Below are 19,202 nucleotides of genomic sequence, written 5' to 3'. Positions count from 1 at the left end.
CTCCATACAACAGTTTTGGACCTGCTGCCCTCCCTCTTCCCCTTCCATGATGAAGGGCCATCAGGGCCAAACCTCAACAGACAGTGAAGTGGCCACCACCACTTCTCCTTGCTGCTGCTTAGCTCCTCCATGCGGGGTCCCTTCAGGGGCCTGCCCACCCTGACCCCATTTCCAGCAACCTGTGTCCCCTCTCAGGTATCGGGAGTGACACTGCACCTGGGCGGCTGGGCTGGGGGCTGAGCATGGGGCAGACTTGGTGGGTGAGGGGCTAGGGACTGCCATGGAGATGGCTTCAATGTGATTGACAATGTGCACAGGGCCGGCTCTAGGCACCAGTAAAACAAGCTGGTGCTTGGGGCGGCACACTTTTAGGGGTGGCAATCTGGCACGGGCCATGCCGCCCCTAAAAATGTGCCCTAGCCGCCCTAACTCACCTCCGCTGCTGCCGCTCGCACGCCACTGCTCGCCCTCCCTCCCAGGCTCTCAAACCCGGGAGGGAGGGGGAGATTCCGAGCGGCCGCGGCGCACGAATCAGCTGTTTCGCGTGCCGCGGCCGCTTGGGATCTCCCCCTCCCTCCCGGGTTTGAGAGCCTGGGAGGGAGGGGGAGCAGCGGTGCGCGAATCAGCTGTTTCGCGTGCCGCGGCCGCTCGGGATCTCCCCCTCCCTCCCAGGTTTGAGAGCCTGGGAGGGAGGGGGAGACCCCGAGTGGCCACGGCGCACGCGCTGCTTCTCCCTCTCCCTCCCTCCCTCCTAGGCTTGAGAGCCTGGGGGGAGGAGGCAGGGCTGGGGATTTGGGGAAGGGGCGGAGTTGAGGCGGGGTTGGGGGTGGGGTAAGAAAAAAATGGGGGGCGGAGGAGGCGGCCAAAATTGTTTTTGCTTGGGGCGGCAAAAATCCTAGAGCCGGCCCTGAATGTGCACCATGTCAAACATTTCTGGGGGCGTTCCTGCAAACTCCCATGAATCAGGCCCACTGTGTCCAATTTTAAACATGCTGAATGGATTTCAATGATTTTTGAAAGTAAACTTGTTTCTGGGATGACACGTTGGGTGATAATATTCACATATTAAACCTTCAAAAATAGAAGGTATTAATGAGTACTAGTAGGTATACTATAATAGTACACACAGCATATAACCAAGTCACACTATGCTTTGATTAAAGAGAGGCATGAGAATTCAAATTCAATTTTTAACTTCTGGGCTTCATTACACCAATCTTAGAGTTTTATTAGACCTCAAATTAGAATCTGTCTGTATTTTGTATGCCATAAAATACCAAACCCAGTTGTTTAATATTTCTGTATCTCTTTTCATAAATCTGTTACCATTGTCTTACTGTGGCAATCCATATCAATATAGAACAATCAGTTCTCATTTTTCTTTTTAAATCATTGTCTCTAACAGTGAATGAAGAAGACAACACGATTTCCATGTGGCGGGAAGTGTGGATTCTAGTAACACAAACTAGAATTCTAATCACATAATGTAACTGTCTGATACTTTAAATACACAAAGATTGACTATATGGCATGGCAAGGAGAGGATGTGGCCTGGTGCAAGGCTGGAGATATCTTTGCTTGCTGCTAGCTCTGTAAAATCAAATCTTGCCAGCCCTGCCATGCTTGAAAATTTCAGCCTCCATGATCCTCGAGGGGAATAACTGTGGTCTTCAGATTGGCAGAATTCTTGCATTTAAAAAAACAACAAACAATTCTGAATCCTAGCATAAATCAAGAAGCCTAGATAAATTGATTGGAGTGGAACTGCAGCCAGATGGTGACAGTAAGAAGAAGAGAAGGGATTTCAATTGGCAGTTAATGTCATCAAAACACTGCAGAATGACAATAGGGGAAATTGTTGGATGGGAGATTGTTTTTCAATGGTGTCAAAAGCTGAATATGGCCAATATAAGTCTCTTGAAGTGCAAGTGAACTTCTTTCACTGCTCTTACTATATGCCTCTTCCCATAGCAAACTAATTTAGGAGTTCGCATTTATTCAGAAATTCTCTTCCCCTTTGTATAGTGGGCACCACTAAAATCCAACATATACTGTTCAGGTATTGCAATATTTGTTGTATTTCCCACTATAGATATAAGAAATACTGAGGCAAAAATCAAGTTACACACCATGGTAAATGCTGATCTTTCTAATAGCCTCTGCTGTACAACAAATGTTTTCTTCAAAGAAATACTATTATAAAATAGTTTTCTTTCCAGGAGCACTGTCCCTCTTGGCTCTCCCTGATAATGAAGAAGCCATTGGGAGGTGTCAAAAGGCCAGGTCTGTTTATCAAGTATGATTTAAAATTACCTATTTCTCCATCTCCTCATTAGCTCTCTGAGATTTTTAACTCTGTCTTGGTTCCTTCTTACAAGCTGCTGGCACATGGCATCAGCAATTAGCAAGAAAAATTCTGTGACACACTGTCTCTCTCCTTCAGTCCTTATTAGTCTAACAGTGTGTTTCTCTTCTTCTTTAACTAGAGTGGCTATAAGATGATGGCCAACCATAGAACTCCTGCTTGTCTTTGTCTCCTTCAGATGAAGACAGCAACACATAGTAGAAGTTAAACAGGCTAATTAACTCAGAGGCTGTTATAGTTATACCTCCAAGTTTATTTTCTTCCTACAGGGTTTTATTTATTTTGAGGAGTGCAAATTCAGGCAGGGATGTAAGTTTCCACTTATGTGCTACAGTGGCTCAAAATCCTATAAGGATGCTGCAACACTATTTATATGGTGGGGTTGGTGGAGCTGCATTCCAGATATATTATGTTAACCTGTTAAATTACAGAGGGAGGGTGTGAGTTGTATTTCAGTTGCCCAAAGAAGGCACAGAATTGTATCCAAAATGAACAACATCATGAATGAGCAGAAAATGTTTTTATACAAAGCAGCACTGGGTCCTGCAAACTATTATGTAAGACTGTGACTGCTTTCTGATTTGTTACCTTGTTATGTTAATAGCCTGAAGTGATTTTCAGTATCTGTTGTGTTACTCTCTCCCCCGCCCCCAAAAGTCCTTAAATTTATTTTGGGCGCGAATATGTTCTAACCAGATCCCCCCTAAGGTAAAATTTACAATGTAGATGAGGCCTTATTTCACCTAAGTTCCCTTAGTAAAAATGAGTCTTTCAAAGTTAAGGGATAACTCAAGTTTACTCCATTGGATAAAATGTTCCCAGCTAAGTTTAACTCTCTGCTTGAAGCAACAAAGAATGCAAAATGTCAAGGCACAAACTGGTAACTTCTTTACAGTCAAGACAAAGACAAGACTCTAAAAAACTCACATGTGTAGACATATTGTCATCTACTGGAGTGAAATTTCTCAAGAAAGGCTGTCTTTTACTCCTTTGCCTTTCACTACAGACGTCTTTGCCTGCTCCATTACCATAGTCTGGCGCTTTAGAGACTTGACTACTAATAGCTTAAGCAGGAGATTCAGCTTTAGAAGAAGAAACAGTTTCAAGATTGATTTTTTAAGAATGTGAGTCATTTATGTTTCTTTACATTCTAGCTTGTTTTACATTTAGCCATAATGGCAATAGCACCATTGTTAATCTGTTCTGAATGCATCCTTGTTAGGAGACCATTGAGATACTAAATGACTGTGAATATCAAAGCAAGGCCATATTTTGTATTCCAATAATCATTGCATCTTCCTTTCTCTCTAACAGAAAGCCACAGGGTCACTAACTTCCTCTGCAGGAATCTTAAATGCAAGTGAGTTATTGCTGTAGGAGCGCAGCTGCTGCAAGTAGTTTAGTGCCCTCTCTGTTTGAGGAGGACTGGATAAACTGAATCTCTTAGGGGTTTTTTATACACTCAACAACAAAAGATTTGTAAACCATAAATGTTGTAAGTCGGGTGAGTTATCAGCATTAGGCTTGAACCTGGGACTTCAGGGTCTTAAAGCATGAACTTCTAACTGACCTAAAGGATGTGGTCCTGTTAGCCAAGGCTTAGCACTTTCACCAACCTCAATCTGTAGCCCTATGTCCACTAGAGAGGGCCAGACCACCACATTGAGAAGCTTCATAGGTATAGTTACAGGGCCAATATGCCACAGGTTTTAGGTTCAAGACTGGTGTATGATTTTTTCCTCCTCCCCAAATGCTGCTACATATCCCAATACTTTTGTAACAGATGTGTGTTTGCTAGTGAAGGTCATTTATATTATTGCATGCTTGTTATTTAAGCATACAATCAAATCTATTTCCTTTTAGGAATATATAGATGGTTTATAAAAGCAAGTAGGCAAAAGAATAAATTTTCCTAAATATTTCATGCTTTACAGCACATATGACCAATGCCACAGATGACTCAAACCATCATGATGAACATGAAAGCTTGGATTATATTCTACCCATATAGAATCATAGAACTGGGAGGGACTTCAAGAGATCTTCTAGTCCAGTCCCCTGCACTCAAGGCAGGACTAAGTACTATCTTGATCGTCTCTGACAAGTGTTTGGAAAATTTTAGGAGCAGGTTAGACAATGTTGGAGATTTAATGACCTCCCTCAGCAATTTATTCCAATGCTTAACCACCCTGACAGTTAGGAAGTTTTTCCTAATGTCCAACCTAAACCTCCCTTGCTGCAATTTAAGCCCATTGCATCTTGTTCTATCCTCAGAGGTTAAGCAGAACAATTTTTCTCATTCCTCCTTGTAACACCCTTTTATGTACTTGAAAACTGTTATGTCCTCACCTCTCAGTCTTTTCTTCGCCAGACTAAACAAACCCATTTTTTTCAATCTTCCCTCATAAGTCATGTTTGCTAGACCTTTAATCATTTTTGTTGCTCTTCTTTGGACTTTCTCCAATTTGTCCACATCTTTCCTGAAATATGGCATGCACAACTAGACACAATAATTCAGTTGAGGCCTAATCAGTACAGGGTAGAGCAGAAGGATTACTTCTTGTGTCTTGCTTACAACACTCTTGCTAATACATCCCAGAATGATGTCCCAGTTTGAGTTTTTTGCAACAGTGTTACACTGTTGATGCATATTTAGCTTGTGATGCACTATGACCTGAGATCCCTTTCTGTAGTATTCATTCGTAGGCATTTTGTATGTATGCAACTGATTATTCCTTCCTAAGTGGAGTATTTTGCATTTGACTTATTGAATTTCATTTTATATACTAGACCGTTTTCCAGATCGTTTTGAATTTTAATCCTATCCTCCAAAACACTTGCAATCCTTCCCATCTTGGTATCATCCACAAACTTTATAAGTGTACTCTCTATGCCATTATCTAAATCATTGATGAAGCTATTGAACAGAACCAGACCCAAAACTGATCCCTGAGGGACCACACTTGATATACATTTTCTTACCATGTAGTAGACGTCAAGTTATCACTGAATGTACCTAGCACATATGCTTATACTAATGTTCTTGGGATTTTTTCGCATGGCTGAATTTTGTCATAAGTAATCTAATAATTTTTTAAACTTTTATTAGCTTTCATAGCTTGGGTTAAGGTGGGCTGCTACTGATAGGGATAGTGTCCTCTCCTTCCCACATTTATCCCATCTATGTTTTAAAATTTGGGACTAAGAATTGAGGAAATAAATCACCTACTAATCTTGAACCTACAACCACTGACTTTTTGGCATTTTAGTAATTAGTGATAGACAAAACAGCCGGGGGAGGGGGGGAAATGGAGGAGCAGGGATGGAATTGTAATATTTAGCCAACTTCTATTAAAGATTAAGTTGACTCAATACATGCCTATTACAGTGCAACATGATGAACTAACTGCCTTTGCCTGTGGTTCTGAACAATAATTTTCTTAAACAGAATTGTGTATATTGATCATATTAATCTTGCTGGTGTGGTTTCCCCATAAACAAAAGCACAATAATTAACATGATAAATCCCATTAGAAAGGGCTTAGTATAAAACTACAAGAGGGCTAATATCACCTCAAGAGGTGACAATAATGAATCATTGCCATGAGTAAGAGAAATAAAATTATTTTAGTCAACTACTCAATTTCTCAAACTTCAGGGTAATGACTCACTCATTCACAAATCAGACATAAAATCCCATACGTGATGGGTAGACTGCATATGCTGTTATGTGAAGGTCACCAATGATCAGTGTTTAAAATGAACAAAAGGCAGAGGGAGTGGGAGAAACAGTTCATTTGATGGGTTCAGATAAAAAAAAAAAGAAAAAAGAAAAAAGCATACCAGTTGAGACATTTAAAAAAGCTGGAAGTTTGTCTCTGCAGCAGTGTTTTCAAGCCTAGTATTATTTTGTTTAATAGACTCCTTTTTTAAAAAAATGAAGAATTGAAAAAAACTTGGCGTTATTTCAGTAAATTGAGTTCTGTATATGAAAGTTCCCAAACATGAAGGCAAGCAGATATTTATACAAATCATTTCTAACCAAATAGACTAACATGAGAGTCTCATGCTTGAAATACAATAATATTTCATGGATAGATGGAATCTCTTTCATCCCAGGTTCAGAAATTCTGATAAACAGTAACTCTGATATGCTGACTTCCCAGCCTAGACCTAACAGGGATACTAGTTGTGCAGATAATCATCTCACAGGACATGAAACATTATTAATTTCCCCTAAAAAATTCAATAGAAAGTCAATATCCCCAATCTCCTGGTACTTAGGAGTGACAGGTCTGTTCAAATTAGCTACTCTGAAAAATAATGAGCATTCAGGACCCGATTTTATCTCAGGAAAAACAGAACTCAGTAAAGATGTACACATTTTTAAGCTGCAATAGAAGATTTAAATCTATACAGCAAATTTAAAACAATGCTGGATCCATTTGCATAGCAACCTGAATATTCATAGTGAATCTAATTGGTAAATATAAATTTTGTTTTATGAAGAATTTATGGACATTTTCCTGAATTTGCATAAGACTCTAATATCGTCTTTTTAAGATTCTATCACTGAGGTGTTTGTTTGTTTTCTTGAGACAAGATATGCAATCAGAACTGAAGAAGCCACCAAAAAGATTCAGTCTCTAGATTATAAATGTTACTACCCAAATTTTTTTCCAATGCACTAGAAAATCTATCCATTTGGCAATGTGGCTCGAATCTGGGTTCAATTCCCTGCACTGTCACAGACTTCCAGTGTGATCTTAGGAAAGTCTCCTCCTCTGCTTCAGTGCCCCATCTGCAAAACAGAGATAACACTTTCTTTGTCCCACCTTGTCTGTCTTATCTATTTCCACTGTAAAACATTCAGGGAAAGGACTGTCCCTTGCTGTGTGTTTGTACAGTGCCTACACATGGGGCCCTGATCTCAGGTAGGTCTCTAGGTGCTACCATCATGCAAGTAATCAAACACCAAACTGTTGTTATCAAATCACCGCTGAATGCATGGACCTCATAATAAATTACATATTATAACACGTAGTTGCGTACAAAACAAGTCTCTATTATTTCCTATGTTGGTTGTACATACAAACAACCATTCCAGTGTTTCTTTTTCACATCAGTGAATACCTTAGAGCCAGACCCTGTAAACCGTTACTCAGGTGAGCTGTTCTGATCACATAGGGCCTAGTCCAAAGTCAGTTGAAATCACTGTGACTAAATGGAATGGCTCTCATTGAGGTCCAACAGATCTATAAGTAGAGCCATTAAAGTCAATGGGACTAGTCACACAAGGGAGGGGTACTTGCATGTACTCCACGGTACCAGGTCCTTAGTGCACTATGCCGTTTCCCAATTGTAAACTACTACATAATTACAATCCACCAAAACCTTGGTGACAGGGTGTGGATATCTGTCTGTATTGCCCTTCCTCCCACTGTTGTTCTATGTCCCATAAGCCAGTTGGTTCTCTCTACACTGAAGAGGCTGAATTTCTGCAGTACCCTGTCTATTGTTTGTAAGAAAAAACACTATATAAATGCAAAATATTATCAGTGCTCAACTATCTTAAGTAAAATCCAAGATTCCACTTTGGAAGCAGCATAGAGAAAAACTAGTTATTAACCTCTTCTGTAACTGATGTCCTTTGAGATGTTTTGCACATGTCCATTTCACTTCAGGTGTGTGTGTGCACACCCAGTGCACCAAAGTCAGAGATATTTCCCTAAGTGATACCTATTGGGGAAGTGTTTGTAGCCTCATGCTGCTACACAAAGGCAGAATTAATTTTCAGTTTTGCCAGCATGTACATTTGTCCATTCATTTGTCTGAGAGTAATCCAAGATATCAGTTCCTCCATATAAGGTACTCTGACATTGTTGTCTATTGTTCTTTGTGTGGAGTTAACTATTGAACCTAAAGGCTGAAGACAGTTTTACTAGCTCAGAATTCATTACATAAAGACCAGAACTAATTTCTCTCCATTTTGCCTTAATTCTTTGTTATCAGAATTTGAATGTACATATACCTTAGTGTCTATCAGGATCTTTATTTTGCAGGTAACCTAACACAGTTATTTGATTGATTTTCTAGAATTAAGAACATTTAGAAGTTCTAAGTGCTTATTATAATATACCATTGGTCATTTTGATTATCTGTATGTACACACACTTTCTTTTCTGAGCTATTATTAAGATGCCCAGTAGAAATATCATCATTCACCTTCTTTAAATATTTCATTTGTTCTCAGATGAAAATCTCTTCTGTTTTCCACACTGACTACAAAACATATTTACAGTCATTTATATTACAGTATAACACCAGTATGAGAACATTACGATAGACACAATATATATGTGCACACAAACACACTCTATATATGTTTGTGTGTGTATTTGTCTGTATACACACAGTGTATACATGCATGCCCACAACTAATGTAGTACCTTCTAGCACTCCAGGACTGATCTAAACACTAATTAAAATGAATCATTATTCAATAAGAAAAATCAGCCTCTTCAGCTTCAATTGTGCCTTTTTCTGTTATATGTTATTAAGACACCTATATTACTGATGACACCCAGGTGTTCTAAGCAGGTTTAAAGTTTCAAGATAATTGACAGAGAAGCTTGTAAATATGTTATTGGTTTCTTACAACTACTTCACTAAGTAAAAAACTCTGAAAAGTTTCAGATTGAATTTATAAATGTAGAGAGGGAAGATAACCACATACTGCAAGGTCAAAGTTTATTCTCCGACATGCACAAACAGAGCTCCCACTGGTTCCAATTGAAGTTGAGTGCCCATATCTGGGAGCAGGTTTTTATACAGAGTTTGTAAGTAAAAACCTAGAAAGAAACCGACACACACTGACAATTTCAAAGCATATCTTTCTCTTACTGTAAGCTCACATATTTTCATTTCTCATTCAATTTTTTAAGTGCGCATTGTATGGAAGTAAAGAGCTTTGTGCCATAGACAGTATGCCCACATTCAACACAATATATTGTGTAGTATTAACACAGAGTGAAGAGCTTAAACTGCAGCATAAAAGAGAGGGTGAACAAATATCTGGACCCAGGACTCAGACACATGCCAGGATTTCCCACTGCTCTTCCAAACTATATATTTTTTGATTGCCACTACAAAACCAAGAAGTGCAAATCTTCTATTGCTTTCCTTCTTGAATTAAAGTAACTTCTCCTGGACTCAGGATTGCATGATGTTAAGCCTGTTTCATCCTAGAACTGAGGTAAATTATATTTTTTAGTTAATCTGTTTATGAAAAAATGGTTTATACTTATTAGTTTAAATGAATGTTTCTATATTGCATCTTTCAAGAGCCTGTAGTCTGGGTGGAGAAAAGCAGGATGTACAAGTAGGGTTTATCAGTGCCCCAAGGAAATGTGACTAGAGCAGGGGTTCTCAAACTGCATTGCATCATGAACGCTTTCTGACAAGAAAAATTACTACATGGCCTCAGGAGGTGGGATTGAAGCCTGCGCCTTCCTGAGCCTCACCGCCCCGCATGGGGGCCAAACCCAAAGCCTCACCACCCAAGGCAAGGAGCCAAAGCAGAAGCCAAAGGGCTTCAGCCTTAGGCAGGGAGCCTGTAATCTTAGCCCCACCACCCAGGGCTGAAGCCCTCGAGCAGTGGGACTCAGACTTCGGCTTCAGCCCCAGACCCCAGCAAGTCTAATGCCAGCCCTGATGGCCCCATTAAAATTGGGTCGTGACCCACTTTGGGATCCTGACCCACAGTTTGAGAACCGCTAGACAGGAAGATAGGGTAAATGGAAGATAATAATGCAGGCTTCTACTGAAAAAATATAAAGTGGCATGATATAAAGTATACGTTTGAGTGTACGGAATCAATTTTCACCAATGAAACAGTATTGGAGACTATTTTTCTTTCAGTTCCAAGTATAATTCACATTAGTTGTATTTGAAGATGGCTGGCTCTGCCATTAAATCTAGACAGATTATTAGATTACAGATGGGAGTATGGAGTCCACACATAACCAGTTCTATTATTTCACTATGCAACCTACCACCAACTATAAAATGATATGAATACAGGACATAGCAGTACCCCCATACTTACTGCAGTGAGTGAGTTCATTCTATCAGACAATATTAAATTAACTGATGTGGTGATTTCACTTTCAGAAAGATTTTCAGGAGCAGAGCTTCTTATAATGAAATCAGTCAAGATGTTATCTTGGGATAGCCTTTTGTAGGGCACTTGCAGTTTCTCAGGCAAGCTACTTCTCCTACCTCCATGCTTAAAGTCTGTGACAAACAGAGGAATTCTTCTAGCAGCACTTTGCAAAAGTGAGTTTGCATAATGTAAGCCTACTTGTGGTCAGGGTTCAGTATTTACTCATTTCCTGGAAGAAGAATCTATTTATGATGGCAGCTTTGTCCAAGTCTCCTTGTTTGATTCACACTGTTTTTCTTACCACCCCTTAAGTCACTGACAAGATGTTTGAGATGCATATTTTTGATAAAAGGCAAAATGCCATTTTTGTGTAACTTTCACAAGAAACTGCAGCGTTGACATAACTCATATAAACTACCTGAAAATGCTAGTTATGCACTTTGTAAGTGACAACCATTTAGAGCCTGTCAGTCAGTGAGGAAATTGTTACTTTTTATGTGTAGAACTGCAATTAAATTGTGCTTTTTGTGTTATCAGATGACAAGCTGAACATCCCTAGACCACAACTTTTGGGGCAAGAGAAGAGACAGAGCTGCAGGGACAAATTCTGCTCTCAGTTACATCAGTGTAAATCCCAAGTAGTTGCACTGACGTGAATGGAATTACTCTGAATCTTAACGGCTGCCAGTGAGAATGGAATTTGGTTCCCAGATGCTAAATTCCATCAGAACTCCCCCTTCCCTGTCCTTCTAGAACTTTTAGTAACAGATTTTTTTCATGAAACAAAAGGAAAACTGCATCCCGAAGAAATGCTCTTTTTAATGGATTTCTTAATAGCATGTAATACTTAACAAACTGTACCTTATACTTTGCCATACATTCATTCCCCCCACCCCACACAGCCGCCAACATGTTGATGCTGTGTCTCTCTTATTTATAGGTCCTCCAGTAAATTTATTTTCTTGCATGAAATCAAGTCCAATTGCATTATAGGTAAGTTTGCTAAAATTCCAGTTCATACCCAGCTAACATAAAAGATGAAAGTTTTTCACAACACAAGGAACTGGAGAAATTACATTTCCTAGGTTTCAGGTCTTCTATACTATTGCCAAGTGATATAGTAGGAATAACACGCAAGTGGTTTGGTTTTAACACAATATGTTTAAAGAAATATTAAGGGTTGAACTTTCAGCATGGATAATGGAAAATGAGATGGGCATCTTTTGCTAATGAAAGCAGATTTTGCATATCTACAAGTAGTCCCCTAGATAACACAATAAAAATACACCCATATTTTTATACCTTAAAATTATCAGTAAATTGTAGTTTAATCATTCTGAATTGTATCTGAAATATCTTTGACACACTAATTAGATATTGTATCTCAACCCAATACTCTAAAAGTGGCATTAGCAATCAGCTTTACAACTGTCACACTTTTATCTGAAAGACCCAACAAGAAAAAAGCAAAAACCAATTACAGCAATACACACATACACACACAAACTGTCTATGGGCCAAAGTTTCCCTTTAAATGCATGCACAGTTCCCATGTCATTTATTTATTCTTTTAACAGTTGACATTCCCTTTAAAGTTTTCTTTGAAAAAGCTGCTATCTCTTGGACCTTGTTTTGACTTGTACTATTCTTAACCCATATTTGGATGCATTAGTAGGAGCACTGTCAGCAGATACAGGGAAGTGATTATTTCCCTCTATTCGGCACTGGTGAGGGCACATCTGGAGTATGGCGTCCAGTTTTGGGCAGAGGTGAAAGTAAGCCAGTACGCCCCAGTACGGCATACCAGCAAGAGCCCGTGCGCCGTTCCGGGGTGGCCCAGTTTCCCCAGGTGGCAAATTAAAGGGCCTGGGGCTCCCAGCAGCAGCTGGAGCCCCAGGCCCTTTAAATTGCCGCCAGAGTCCTACTGCTGGAGCCCTGGAGTAGCAGCAGCGGGGCTCCGGGGGCTATTTAAAGGGCTGGGGTGGTAGAAGTAGGGGGGTCCTGGGCCATTTAAATAGCCCCCAGAGCCCTGGAGTAGTGGTGGGGCTCCAGGGGCTATTTAAAGGGCCCGGGGCTCCCGCTGCCTCTACAGCCCCGGCTCTTTAAACAGGTGCCGGAGCCCCTGGCTGCCGCTGCTACCCCAGGGCTTCGGTAGGTTCCAGCAGCTATTTAAAGGGCCCAGGGCTGTAGGGGCAGGGGAGCCCCGGGCCCTTTAAATAGCCCCCGGAGCCCTGCTGCCGGAGCCCTGGGTTAGCAGTGGCAGCCGGGAGCTCCGGCAGCAGTTTAAAGGGCCCAGGACGGTAGCAGCGGCGGAGCCCTGGGCCCTTTAAACTGCTGCCGGAGCCCCTGGCTGCCGCAGCTACCCTGGCGGGGGGAGGGGGAGGGCACTTACTGGTACAGGGCAGGACGGGGCTGGCTCTGACCCCCCCCCTCCCCCCCCCCCTTCTGCCCAAGGCCCCCCCCCTTCCAGGGCCAGAGTCGGCCCCAACCCAGCCCCTTACCGGTAAGTCCCTGTTTCTACTTTAACCCCTGGTTTTGGGGCCCCCACTACAGAAAGGATGTGGACAAATTGGAGAGAGTCCAGCAGAGGGCAAGGAAAATGATTAGGGGGCTGGGAGACATGACTTACAAGGAGAGGCTGAGGGAACTGGGTTTATTTAGTTTGCAGAGGAGAAGAGTGGGGGGTTATTTGATAGCAGCCTTCAACTACCCAAAGGGGGGTTCCAAAGAGGATGGAGGTAGGCTGTTCTCAGTGGTGGCAGATGACAGAACAAGGAGCAATGGTCTCAAGTTGCAATGGGGGATGGTGTAGACTGGATATTAGGAAACACTATTTCACTAGGAGGGTGGTGAAGCACTGGAATGGGTTACCTAGGGAGATGGTGGAATCTCCATCCTTAGAGGTTTTTAAGGCCCGGCTTGACAAAGCCCTGGCTGGGATGATTGAGTTGGTGTTGGTCCTGCTTTGAGCAGGGGGTTGGACTAGATGACCAGAGAAAGATGATTAGTGAAGTGCCACAAGGATCAGTGCTGGAACAGCTTTTGTTCATTTTATTTACCACTCACCTGGAAGACTGAACATTAAATTTGCTTATGATGCAAAAGTGAAGGAGGGCAATATAATCCAAATATAGTTGGGTATATCAGTATCATAGGCAGATGATAGACATTCAGCACAGGAAAATAAACAAAGGAAATTACTTTAAACCACCAGACTTTGATGTGCATATACCCTGCACAACTGTACAGTATAAATATAATTGTAGATACAACTCTAAACCTACAGTAAAAACTCAGGGACATGTAAAGAGATACTGAGTCACAGGAGATTGTTTTTTGCACTTTAAAAGGGACTAGTTTGAGGCCATAATTTTGGCTTCTTTGTATTGTTCTATTATGAACTATTGGCACTTTGTACAGCACCTGTCTACACCAGGACTGGAGCACCCTTGAGCTTGGCACTGTACAACGTTCATGGAAGATATGGATGCAGGGGGTTATGTTCTGTGCAGATCACATTAGTCACCTTATTATATAAAAAAAGATGTAATATAAATAGAAAAGATATAGTATGAGGACAACCAAATTGGCACTCAAAGATCTTAGTTATTCAAAGGTATAGAACAAATAGGCCTGTATTCTATATTAAAAAGAGGAAGGAATTTGGATGCTTACAAATAATACATCTGTGGAGAACAAAGAGCATAGAGGCTACAAGGCCAGGGCTGGCTCCAGGCACCAGACAAGGAAGCACGTGCCTGGGGTGGCCCATTGTAAGGGGCAGCATTCCACCAATCTTGGGGCGGCATATTCCAGCCACCCTGCCGTGTTTTTTTTTTCTTTTCTATTTTCCCTTCGGCACTTCAGCCCCGTTTTGGTTTTTGTTGTTGTTGTTTTGTTTTTTTTTTTGCTTGGAGCAACAAAAAAGCTAGAGCAGGTCTTGTACAAGGCTATTTAGTTTATGAAGATTATCTGAATTAAAGAGTACAAGTAAAGACAAGATTGGGCAATAAAGGAGTGAATGGCGAGAAGAATTTTAGTTCATGCAAGGTATAAAATTATACCATAGAAAGTTTTAAATGCTATTTAAAAAAAATCCTCAAATGTTTTAAACACTTTTGCATATTCCCAAATCAAGGTGGGAATAGGTATCAACAGTTTTTCTTTGGCAGTTTTCTCACCTATATAAAAAGTTCCGTTTCATATTATATAAACCAGAAGGAGACCAAGAAATAGCAGATAATACAATACAGGCATTTATTCATCCTTGGTTTAACGCCATCTAAGCCCATGGAATTATGGGCAATATTCAACCCTGATATGTTATTTACTCCATGAGTCTGTTAAAACATGGATTATTCACTTACAATGCATGCTCATCAGGGTCAACAGGGGTTACAGGGGCTGGTATGTACACTGAACAATAAAAAGAGCATCTGCTAGTACAGCAGCCAATTAATATGATGAGAATTCCAGGGGTAGTTTAAAGGTTGATCTTTATACATTTGAAGTGGCTTGTTCAGTTTAGACAGATTAATTAAAACAGCCAGGTACATGTTGTTATCATATTGTATTTACATCATCTTATATTAAGATTGCATTAGCTTGATAAAATGAGGTACTAATCCTATGAGGTGCTAATTAAATGTGAATAAAGGCCACAGCGAACTTTTCAATAGAGCTCAATAGGATGTATTATACTAAATAAAAATGTTGTCAATCACAACACAAATCTCTTCTCTTTACTTATAAATACTAAAATAAAACCAATCAACAACCCTACATTCAATCAGATATTATGTGCTAAATACTTAAAAACAAACTAGAACCAGTCATTTTGCTGGACTGATATATGCACTAGATGAACATCTGTATGCATATGGTATAAAGTTTTATTGTTTTCCAGTGCTGTTTCAATCATGAAATGCTGTTTGAAGGACTATATATCTGGCAACACAAATTTGTGCAACCAGTTTCACAAGCAACCTTAGTCTCTAAGGTGCCACAAGTACTCCTGTTCTTCTTTTTGCGGATACAGACTAACACGGCTGTTTCTCTGAAACCTGATATTTACTGTGCACCGAGATTAGTTTTTGGTTTGGCTTTTTTTCAGAAAATCTTCAAAGATTACTCGTGGGCAATTCAGACATATCCCTCTTCAGCTTTTAGTGAAGAGTGTTTATTCTGGTCTTTTAGGACTGAGATGCAGAGATTGCTTTCAGGAACCTCTGAGTACTATCACAACACAAATGTACGTTACATTTAAATATATAAATGATATATATATATAAAATCACAAGAGAAACTTCTCTGGGCACATTGAGAATTTTTAAAAATACGGCACAAAAACCATGAGTTACATTAGCAAAAAAACCTAACAAAATGCAGTGAACAACTATAATAATTAGCACTTTACTCCACAATTGGTTCTATTCATTTCTATAGGTAGTACAATAAATGGAAGGGTATCAGAATCTGGCACTTAACAAATCAATAGCATATTTATTGTGTTGCATACATACAGTATATACAGAGACACACATACAATATATACCTTATATTTGGGATGAGTTTAGTGCTCATGAAAATAAGGGATTGACAGCACTTGCTAGAGCCAAGAATAATGCAGTCAAGACACAGTGCAAGCTTCCCCATACAGCTCTGCCAATGAATCACAATCCTGACCTGCAGCCCTTCTGCTACTCCGGTTCTTGGCCTTTCATGAACAGAGACTGCCAAGCCCGCTGAACTGAGCCAAATTGTGTGATATGAACAAATATCCACTGGGCACTGGGATGGACTTTCAGCATGTTAAATATTATTTATGGCTTAGTAATGGTTACAGCTATGAGAGCCTATAAAATCCCACTTGGCAAGCCATCTCGCTCTCTCTTTTTAATTTAAAAAAAGAAAGACCCTCCAACATTTCAAGCCTCAGAGGAGGTTAGGTAAAGGTATTGTTTACTAATGCAGTTTGTTTACAAATGCTTGTTGCTGCTCCACTGTTACATCCAGCTGATGCTCCCATTTGGAAGTTCCCCTGAGAGGTGTACACATCAACGGAGAGCTGAGTTGGGAAGATTTTATTGGAAAGGAGTGGAGGCAGCAGAGTATCTCAAAATACAGATTTCATTTAGACCACAAAGATTCTGCACAGACCTGTCATCTTAAAATTTGTTTGCTTGGTTGCTTCCACTTTGATGGTTCTTCGAAAGGCTCCCTCTCCAGAGCTGCACAGAAACAGTGCAAAAATAGGAATATTTTAAAAGTGACAGGTCTAAAGAGCCTTAGTGCTTTGAATGAAATCATTATACGTTTAAGCATGAATTTAGTGCTGTGGGGCCCTCTAATCTAATCTCTCTCAATAAAGTTCTCTCAATGAATTCTCTGAAGTCCTAAACTGAGAACAAGCAGGCCCCCTTAAGCAATGCTTGACTGGGCATTTGGGCTGCATATAGCATTGGAGTGAGGGCAAACAACTCCAAGACATATTGGTAACGCTTTAAGTTAAGGTAATATTTTAACATACTTAATTCATGTTGAATAAATAATTAACAGAAATTACTTTTCCCCTCAATATAGTTTTCTAGGTTTTTAGAACAATGACAGGACGTCAGTAGTTTCATGGAGGCAGTTAGGTTTGGATAAGTACTTAGCAACTCAGGTGAGTATCTAAACCCTTCTGAGAAGGAAATTTGGCCTAAAATCTTGTGGCAATAAACTACCTCATGAATTTTCTAGTACTTCCTAGCCTCAGCCAGATTCAAAATGATAAATGCAAAAGCACACAAAATATTCTACTTTTAAACCTTCTGTATTTTTCTAAGGGCTTGTCCACATGGCAATTTAGTGCAGCACGGCAAGCTGAGGTGTAAATCTACTGCATACCAGCCTTAATGCACCAATGCAGCCTATACAGCCTGCTACCATGCACTAACAGTTCCATAGTGTACTCTACCATTTCAAAGAGCAGGGGGGTCAAAGCACACTACAGAACTTCAAGTGCAAGGTAGTAGGTCTACACCACCAGTTACTACATGGAAAGCTGGTGCACTGTAGATTTACACAGGAGCGCTGCCAGCTTTTCTGCCGCCATAGGCGGTGGAAGGTCCTGCCCCGAAATGCCACCCCCCACAGAGGCGGCGGAAGGTCCCGCCACCGAAATACCGCCGCGGTCGCCGCCCCCCAAATTGTAGCGCCCTAGGCAACCGCCTAGGTCGCCTAATGGGTTGCACCGGCCCTGGATTTACATCCCAGCTTGTCACACACTAGATTGGGATGTGAGCAAGCCCTTAAATTCTTTTCAGGTAGTCAGTAAATATTCAGATTCCTTTTATTTAACATAAGAATGGCCATACTGGATCAGACCAATAGTCCACCTAGCGCAGTATCCTGACTTTCGACAGTGGCTGGTGCCAGATGCTTCAGAGGGAATGAATAGAACAGGACATTTATCTAATGATCCATCCCCTGTCATCCAGTCCCAGCTTCTGGCAGACAGAGGCTTAGGAATGCCCAGAGCATGGGATTGCATCCCTGAAAGGTTCATTTTATCTGGATTTATACAACATGTTGTAGAAGTTTCACTCTTTGAGGCACTATTCCTTCCCTTGTATACTCCAGAGATGGAGCACCATCTAGCTCTTGATTTTGATGAGAGCTTACATACTATGTAAGTGGTCGGCAACGTTTGGCACGCGGCACGAGCCGGGCCAGTTTATTTACCGGCTGATGCGGCAGGTTCGGCCGATCACGGCCCCCACTGGCTGCGCTTCGCTGTCCTGGGCCAATGGGGGCGGTGGGAAGCCGCGGCCAGCACATCCCTCGCCCGCGCCGCTTCCCGCCGCACCCATTAGCCCGGGACGGCGATCCGTGGCCAATGGGGACCGCGATCGGCTGAACCTGCTGCGTCAGCAGGTAAATAAACTGGCCCGGCCCGCCAGGGTGCTTACCCTGGCGAGCTGCGTCCCAAACGTTGCCAACCCCTTTACTATATACTGTTCTGTGCTACGGTTTTGCTTTTCATGCAATGGAGCATTTAGAAAATGTGACATTTGAATAAAGTTTTGTAATTTGAAAAAGCAATAAAAATAAAATGAAAGGTTACATTTCTTTGCAATGTCATGATTGATAATGATAGTACAGTTTTGCTGTGTTTTATAGGTGGCACGAGCAGCTGAAATTAAAAAGTGACCTATACAAATAAATGATCTTCAAAAGAGAGTGATATTAATGACATTTTGTGCAACCCATAAGAAGTCTGGTGGGACTTTGAATTTATTAGGAGTTTTGTAAGATTTTTATTTAATGTTATTGATTGATTGAGAAAGAGAGAATAATAGTGTTTATAATTTTGTAGTGTTTCATATGCAATGTTCAGGATTGGAAATGATTGATTTTTTCCCCCAGGGTAACCTAGATGTTATTCTGCAATTGTAATCTCTTAGATTTTGCTATTTGTTTACTATGCTTTTCAGTGTTATCACTTAAGATATGAAGCATCACGGCCAAAAAGTCACTAAGATATCCAGGGGTGTGGTCTTACCCCACTCTCCATACAAATCACTTTGTTATCTAAATTAGGAGTGATAATGCTATTGGTTATGGCTCTCTAATCTAAATAGAACACAATACTTTTATGCAGATAGTATGTATTTGTGTACAGAATTATAC

Source organism: Trachemys scripta, chromosome 8 (assembly GCF_013100865.1).
Source record: "Trachemys scripta elegans isolate TJP31775 chromosome 8, CAS_Tse_1.0, whole genome shotgun sequence".
In the NCBI taxonomy this organism is placed as follows: Eukaryota; Metazoa; Chordata; order Testudines; family Emydidae; genus Trachemys; species Trachemys scripta.
The sequence above is the reverse complement of the archived record's forward strand: the minus strand, read 5'-3'. Positions refer to the sequence as shown.